General features: G+C 35.6%; 1 long non-coding RNA gene across 1 annotated transcript; it reads right to left on the bottom strand.

Annotated features, from left to right (window-relative positions):
- LOC110271892 lies at positions 4,352–6,707 on the bottom strand. Its single transcript, XR_002362737.1, has 2 exons — positions 6,342–6,707; positions 4,352–4,510 (listed from the first exon to the last, which is right to left on the bottom strand). It is a non-coding gene; the product is annotated as an uncharacterized LOC110271892 (long non-coding RNA).

Raw genomic sequence — 7,854 nt, 5'->3', positions numbered from 1 at the left:
AAGTACTATTTTTAAAAAAATTAATTTAAAATAAATGAACCCATATTTATTTTTGACCATGCAAGATATTAATTTAATGAGTATTTAACTAAATAGGTCCCTATGAAATTTCACATCGGAAGTTTTTGTCTCCAAGAAGATTTTATTATATTGAGGTTCTTGAAGTTTACAAAAGTAAAATATATATGTCCTTCTGTCACACTTTTGAGGACCTGTGTGTCCAACTAAAAACAACGAGTCTGACTAAAGTAGGAACTTATATGTCTTACTTTTGTAAATTTCAAGAATCTCAATATAATAAAATTTTCTTAGGAGCGAAACCACCTGACACAAGATGTCTTAGGGACCTATTTGGATATATATTATAATTTAATTTAATTTGTAAGCATCATATTTGTCACAGCCCAAAATGAGCCATGACCGGCGCCCAGAGAAATAGTCCCCTATCTAGCCTAACCAACTCAAATATAAGTTGAATAAAAAAGTTACAAATATTATACAAGTTCTGAAATAAATAATTATACACTTATAACAAAATTAAGATAATTAAAAATAGTTGGATCCTGTCTGTGTCATATAGAGCATATATACATCTAAGAACTCGTCAACAAATAAGTATTCATTGCAGATCGTACATCTTGAATCGAAAGCCCCACATAGACAAGTAATTGTTCCTAAAAAATGTTTTTAGAAAAATGGGGTGAGTTTTGCAACTCAGTGACTAGAAAATACATCTATAATCGACATGAGACCATATAAACATTATATCAAAATAATTTTATTTAGAAAACAATAGTTGATAATAATAAGTGAATCAATAAGGGAGTTCTCATACAGAAATCAAATCAAAAGTTCACACTTGGGCAGCTTCACCTCTATGGGTAGCCCTTTCCTCTTGTGTGTCTTAACAGAATAACAGATCTAACGTGTAGCTGGAGTTTGAGTTAGATGCATCTAAGTTAACGTCATAACCACCGTTAACTACGGTTTTCTAATACGAGCCTCCCAAACTGATTCAAAACATATAATTTCAAATACAACAATTCCTTGATCTTTCAAATATATAAGGTATCGAATCAAATCAAATCATATTATACTTTTTCATCAGAAATCTTTCCAATCATACTTCTCAATCATAAGAAATTTCAAACATATTCCACAATCTTTAAAGTAAGTGAGTACTAACAATTACTTCAATGCTTCAAAAATAGATTTTTAAGTAAAATCAAACATTTTAGAATAATACAAAATTTCATAAAAATATATATATAATTTTTAAAAAAATAGATATTCAAGTAAAATCAAACATTTTAGAAATGCAAAACTTCATCAAAAATATATATATTCTCATGTATAGTTCTGAAAGTATAAGCTTCATAAAAATAAATTATTTAAATAAATCAATTATACTAATCAATTTAAAATCATTCAAGATAAATATACACTACAAGAGAACCGGGAAATAGCGGCGGTTCCTAGAGTGATTTGCGGCGGTTTTAAACCGCCGCGAAACGGGATTCCAGGTTCGTTAAGCGTCGCCTATTAGGGGGTGGTTATATGATTTTGCGGCGGTTCTCAAGAACCGCTGGCACAACCGCCGCAAAATCCAAGATTAGCGTCGCAATGTTTAGCGGGGGTTTAAAATCGCCGCAATCTGGAAATCTGTAGTCGACACGAAATGTTCGGCGGTTTCAAACCGCCGCCGTTTAATGGCCACGGTTTAAAGACTAATGCATTTACCGGCGGTTTGAAAGCGTCGCGGTTTAACGGCCAATATTTTTTGAAATGTAACTGGCGGCGGTTTTAAACCGCCGCTATCTCCTAACCCGAATTTTCAAATTCCTAACGGCTAGTTCGCAACCGCCACTATTTTTCAGTTATATGGCCGCAAAAATACTGTTTTGTACACTGGCAATCACGCTTTTTTTTTATTTCAATGTACATTTTTTTCGTTTTTTTTTAATTGTTCTTAATATTGGTAAGTTAAATTATTTAAAATCCCAAAAAATAAATTGCAGGGTAAACGACAATAGCAAAACCATTAACTTAATTAATATAATTATCCGAATATCAACTAAGTGTACTCCTTACTAAGAGTTGCATAATCAACAAAATAAAAGTGTATATCTGAAAGAATAAAAGGTTCCACAATCCGAAGAACTACTTTCTAATCTGTCCCTCCAACGCACTCATCCATGTGGCGACGTCTGATGGCAGCTCCCTACCTTGCCCTTGAAGTAGACATATCAAAGCACTCTCCATTGCCTGCATCCTGACCTTCCCAGCTGCTACTTCATCCTCCACTGCCTGTCTTCTGGTCTTTTCGGCTGCTACTTCATTCTCCACTGCCTTCCTTTTCAATTTTTCTGCTGCCAACTCTGCTTGCAGTTCAAGCAGCACCCTTTGGGTCTCTTCCCTTTCAAAACTATTGTTCGGCTGATGGGAATTCATACCAAAGACTTGACTAGAAGTTGGTCCCAACCCCATGCCACGCACCCTACCCGGGTGCTCTTTTCCGAGAGCTTGAGCAAGCGAAATGTGGAGCAGGCAGTGGTTCGGTTCGGGGCGGACGAAAGGGGCGTAAAGACGAGGATGTGGGGGCACTACTGCCAATTGGCGGCGGAATTGGACAGTCCGCTCCCTGCGAAGTTGAAGCCGCATGACCTCCCACTTGAGGCTGCTGACATGCTATGTCTACACGTGCTTTCTTCATGAAACGACCTATCCGAGGCATCTTTCCCAACTGCATTTGAATTATAACGAAGTAATAACAATTAATGTGTACATAATAATATAAATTAACATGCAAAAAGGACACCGGCATACCCCAGTTACATGAGGACATGTGTACATGAGTACATGAGTTGAGATAGCATGTTAACAAATAAATCAAATATGTGGGGCATTAAAAAAATTGATATATTCATAATTTATTCAATTATTTATGTTAAATATAATTAATCCTGTATCATTTTTATCATCATGAATATAACAATTAAAGTGTACATCATAATATAAATTATCAGAGGTCCCAACTGCATTCGATAAATACGAGAGTACATGAGTTTGTCAATTAAAAGAGTATATTAACAAGGAACTCAAATATGTTAGACATAAAACTAACATTGACGTACTTCCAATTTCTCTATAATGCCTAGAACCATAAGAATGTGGTGTATTATTGGAATAGAATTGCAAAAAAGTCTAACTATTAGATTAGTACACATAAAATTCGGGTTCCTCCAAATGTACTCAAAATAGTACAATAATAATACTCAATTTAAAATAGAAAATAGAACTTCAATGTAGAATTGTATTAAATTCTTGAAGAAGCTTAATTAATTAATCATATTAAAAGAAAAATAAATCTAACTAGACATTGCAACGTATGAATGTAAAAGGGACACTTATTCGCATGGTGCAGGGCGGCTCTTCATTAATGAGAGAAATTATGAAAAACTAATAATCGGGGGTGAGAGGGAATCAGAAAGGATATCATTAGCCAAGACGAGAGTAAGATTATGCTGTTTCTTTAATTTTATCCAGGATTAATCGTGCTTACCTCCAACGGGATGACTGGTTTGAGGGTAAGAGAGGAACCACCGGGGATCGGACAGCGAGAGAAGGGGCGCCAGGACGCTGGCACACCGCAGAGACGGACGTGGAAGAGAGATACTGGACGAAGCAAGCTCCAATAAGGATTATTGGTATTAGGAAAAAAAATAAGGATTTAAGGGGCGATGACTTATCTAATTTAAAATTTAAATTTGTGTTTTTCGGTTTTTTGTATCTTTTTTAAAAGTATTAGTAGGTATTAAAAGAACAAACGCAAAAATACTGGAAGAAAGAAACTCTGGGTCCGATGCCAAATATTTGAAATGGAAAATAAAATTCCTTCCTTATAAAAGAAAAAGAGGAATATTATATTAATATGAGAAATAAAAAAATGAGAAATTAGTATAGCATTAAAATATACTGTATGAGTTGGCGAAGGCACTAATATAGAAATGGAAAGGGATAAGTCAAAATGGTAAACAACCATTCATCAACCAATTGAGTTGCGTATATAATGTGGTCAACAAGACAACCGCAAATGTTACTTGATCATTACTCACTCAAGTCTAATCAAGACATACACATGATTTTAATAGCTCCCCTAAATTAAAATGACACTGCAGCATCATCAAATGAGTTCTAACTAAATAGCCACTCATTCTATTTTTGGTCATGAGTCTTCATCCTCTAAATTAAAACATTAAAATTATATTTGTTTTCCTATGCATCTAAAAGAACCACTATTAAAAATAATACAACAAAATCCTCCAATTCAACTAAAAACAAAATATATCAAATAAAAATATAAAAATTAATACTTAATAAATTCCCCAAAAGACTTTGTGCAAGACTTATTGGTTCTACTCTATTGATAATACCTGTCACAGCTGCAGGTACAGGAATACACCCCAAGTAAATTATTTCAGAGCTCCGATATACCCGCTCGTCCGAGAACCTGATTCAATGCAAATAAATTAAGTTCAGAGAAAGTCAGAATTTAACTCCGAGAATTAGAGGAAACATTTAACAATGGTAACCAAGATATTGATAAGCTGATGAGAGATCTTGAGATTAAAACCATGGAAAATAAACATTCATAACAGATATCAAACTATCAAATATAAACCACTTTACTGCAAGATAAACTCTAGCTCTAGCCAAATGTGAAGAGGCCTTGGCACATGGTAAACAAAAATGAAAAAAAAGATTGGAGACAGTCCAACCCATTTGAGAAAAAAAAAATGAAAAAAAGAGGTCTAGCCAAATCAAACACACTGCACGTCGAATATGCATATTTTTTCTTGCAATACCTAAACCATTATTGAAATGCTGTCAACATCTTTGAAAGGACTGGTTAGTGCTTATGGGAAATGGGTTTCATCTTGAGACTAAAGATGTAGGGCTAATGGTGTTGTTATACAAGCACATATTCTAAAGATATTTGTTGTCTAACCATGGAAAGTAAAAGCCAACCAAACGCATCATATCAAAGCCTTGTGTATGCATTCATTGTCACTGTATAGTACCACTACTCAGCATGAACAAAAACACAAATTCTCCAAATGCATGTGAATACACACGTCAAAGTCACCATCACTATCTCTTTTTAATAAGATATAATCAAAGAAATGAATAATTTGTTCTTGAAAAATTGAACACAAACTACTCCCAAACATGTCCCTTTCCTTACATGGTCAATTGAGGTGTTTTACCAAGAAGTCATTTTAGATTGAACAGTTTTTGCACTTTAATTTTTATGTTCTTTCTCTATAGATTCCAAATCTACGACTCCAATAAAAATAAAACTTAAATTCAATACAGCAATCATGTAACATGCAAGAGGATCTATCCATCAACATGAAAATATACCTGCCCATTTTATAGTTACTTTCAATCAATAATGCAGTCAAACAACAAAGTATGTGGTAAAAAGTTAAAAAAGGAAGAAAAGAAAGACAATAAGAAGTTGAACTTTTTTTGTTACATGAATCAAGCACATAACCGCAATAGCATTGCTTAGTACTACTACTTTGATATGTCTTAGCAGATATATTTTTAGCTTGAAGGTGAACCACTGGTATGTTTCCCAAGATTTGACGGCTGCGGACTAGGAGTTTGCTACAACTTTACCTCCTTATCTTTTTCATTGATGAGCTCAAAAACACAAACATGGAGTGACAAAACAAGAAATAAAATTAAAATACTTAGTACATACATATATAAACCTGCTCCAAACCAAATATAAAAGTTTGATTATGCAGAAAAGGAAAAAAAAGGTGATGCATCTCCGCGTAATTAACCTTATTTAAGAATTAAAAGCTCTTAGTTCCTGAAGTTATAATACATTACCCTAGCATTGGGCTCTACAAATATGAACATCAAACAGATCTTTTTCATTGGTGAGTTCAAAAACACATACATCTCCAACTTCGAAACATGAAGACTATTCAGAGTACTAAAAAAATTAAAGGATTGTAAAATAAATTCAGATAGACAGTGCATGGGTCTTGATACGAAAGAAAGCAATCACAGGTTCCACGCAAAGCAAGCAGGTTTTTCAGCATTTAACAAGTAAATCAACTAACTCCTAAAAACACATCAAGACTCAGGGGTTCAGATATTGGGGAAAAATTCAATCTGAGTGTTAAATTGAAGAAAAATTTGGCCAAAATTAATCAACATACGTTGTTCAGACCAAAATTAATGAAGCATAAAGATTAATTGATGCTCGAATAGTTTTCTCAAGAGCCCCGAAACGTAAATTGGGACGAGGGAGAGGAACTTACCACTGAGAGGGGAGTCTATTGCAATCGGCAACGCGAAGCACCGCCAAAGGGGAGAAGGCTGCCAAGAATGACACAGGGACGGATGGATTGGGATGACGCCGACGACTTCACACGCATGCACAGCAGAAGGAGAAGACTCCGACGACCCCTTCTACTTCACCTTCGTGCACGGGAGCTACACGGATGAGGGAGGAGCCTGGTGACCGGAACAACGATGGAGCGGACTCGGCTGGATCTGACAGAGGGAAGGGTAAGTACGGCGGGGAAGGAGCCTTGTTGATTGCTATACCTTGGCTCTGAATAAAGGGTTCTCGCGCCAAATACTTGAAGGTTGTGGCGCGAAATCAATTTGCTCTGGGTATTTTAGGTAGTGATAGTGAGTATAATTCAAAGATCATACTAGTTATAGGTCAAAATAATTATAGATGCACAATCAAACAATTATAAATGTAAAGTCTACTCACAACTTGATCCCAAGGGACCGAAGATACCGAACCCGGAGTGCCAAAATCCAAGGTGAGGAGGATTGAAGTAAAATGGAACGAATGGGCGTAGGATTTGGATTAGGACAGCGACAAGGTGGAGCTGCGATAGTTTTGATTATTGACAGTAACGGTTCAGCTCCAGCGGCACCAACAGTTCCATTAGAAACCAAGGTTCACTCGAACGGCGACCGATGACGGAACATGTAAGACCTCGAATTTTAAAAAGTTATTAACAAATTATTTATGATGTATTATATTTATTTAAGACTATATTTTAGAGATTTTTATATAAAAATTGAGTAAGCTCTTATTTATTATTTAGAGTTCTTATAATTGAAAAATAATGAATATTTTATATGCCTTAATTTTAATATATAGATTTTTAACCTTATTTTATAAATAAAGGAGAGTTAAATTACTTATTTTCAATTTTTACTAAATTGGTATTTAACTAAAAAAAATATTTAAAGATTATTAATTAGAAGGTATTTTTAAAGATAGATACTTTATATTGAATTTGGTTTTTATTATTATCCTACTTTTTATTTATTTCATAAAAAAAATTATTATTACACAACACAAATCCTAATTTACCTTTACTAACCTAAACCCTTACCCATGCTAACACACACATACACACGGTACCCTACCCCCCTTCACCCTCGGTCACACACACTCAACACACACAAATTGAACCTAACCTAGAAGCAGCTAAGAAAGAAGAAAAGAAGAAAGAAAGGGGAAGAGAGGAGGGGGATCCGTGAGAGGGAGAGCGCCGGCTAAGAGGGAGGAGCCGTCGCACCAACGCCACGCTGCTTAGGACGCCACCTTGTCACCGCGATCAGTCGCTGTTGCGCCGCCGTACTGCACAGAGGAGGGAGAAAGTGCGAAGAACAGAGAGAAGAGAGAGGAAGAACACGCGCTAGGGAGCTCAGTTGCGGGGAGAGGAGACGTGTGGCTGACCCGTCGTTTCCGGTCCGTCTAGCTCAACCAGCCGCCGTCGTCGTCTCTGTCCCAAATCGTCGCCA

Source organism: Arachis ipaensis, chromosome B05 (genome assembly GCF_000816755.2).
Source record: "Arachis ipaensis cultivar K30076 chromosome B05, Araip1.1, whole genome shotgun sequence".
In the NCBI taxonomy this organism is placed as follows: Eukaryota; Viridiplantae; Streptophyta; class Magnoliopsida; order Fabales; family Fabaceae; genus Arachis; species Arachis ipaensis.
The sequence above is the reverse complement of the archived record's forward strand: the minus strand, read 5'-3'. Positions and strand labels throughout refer to the sequence as shown.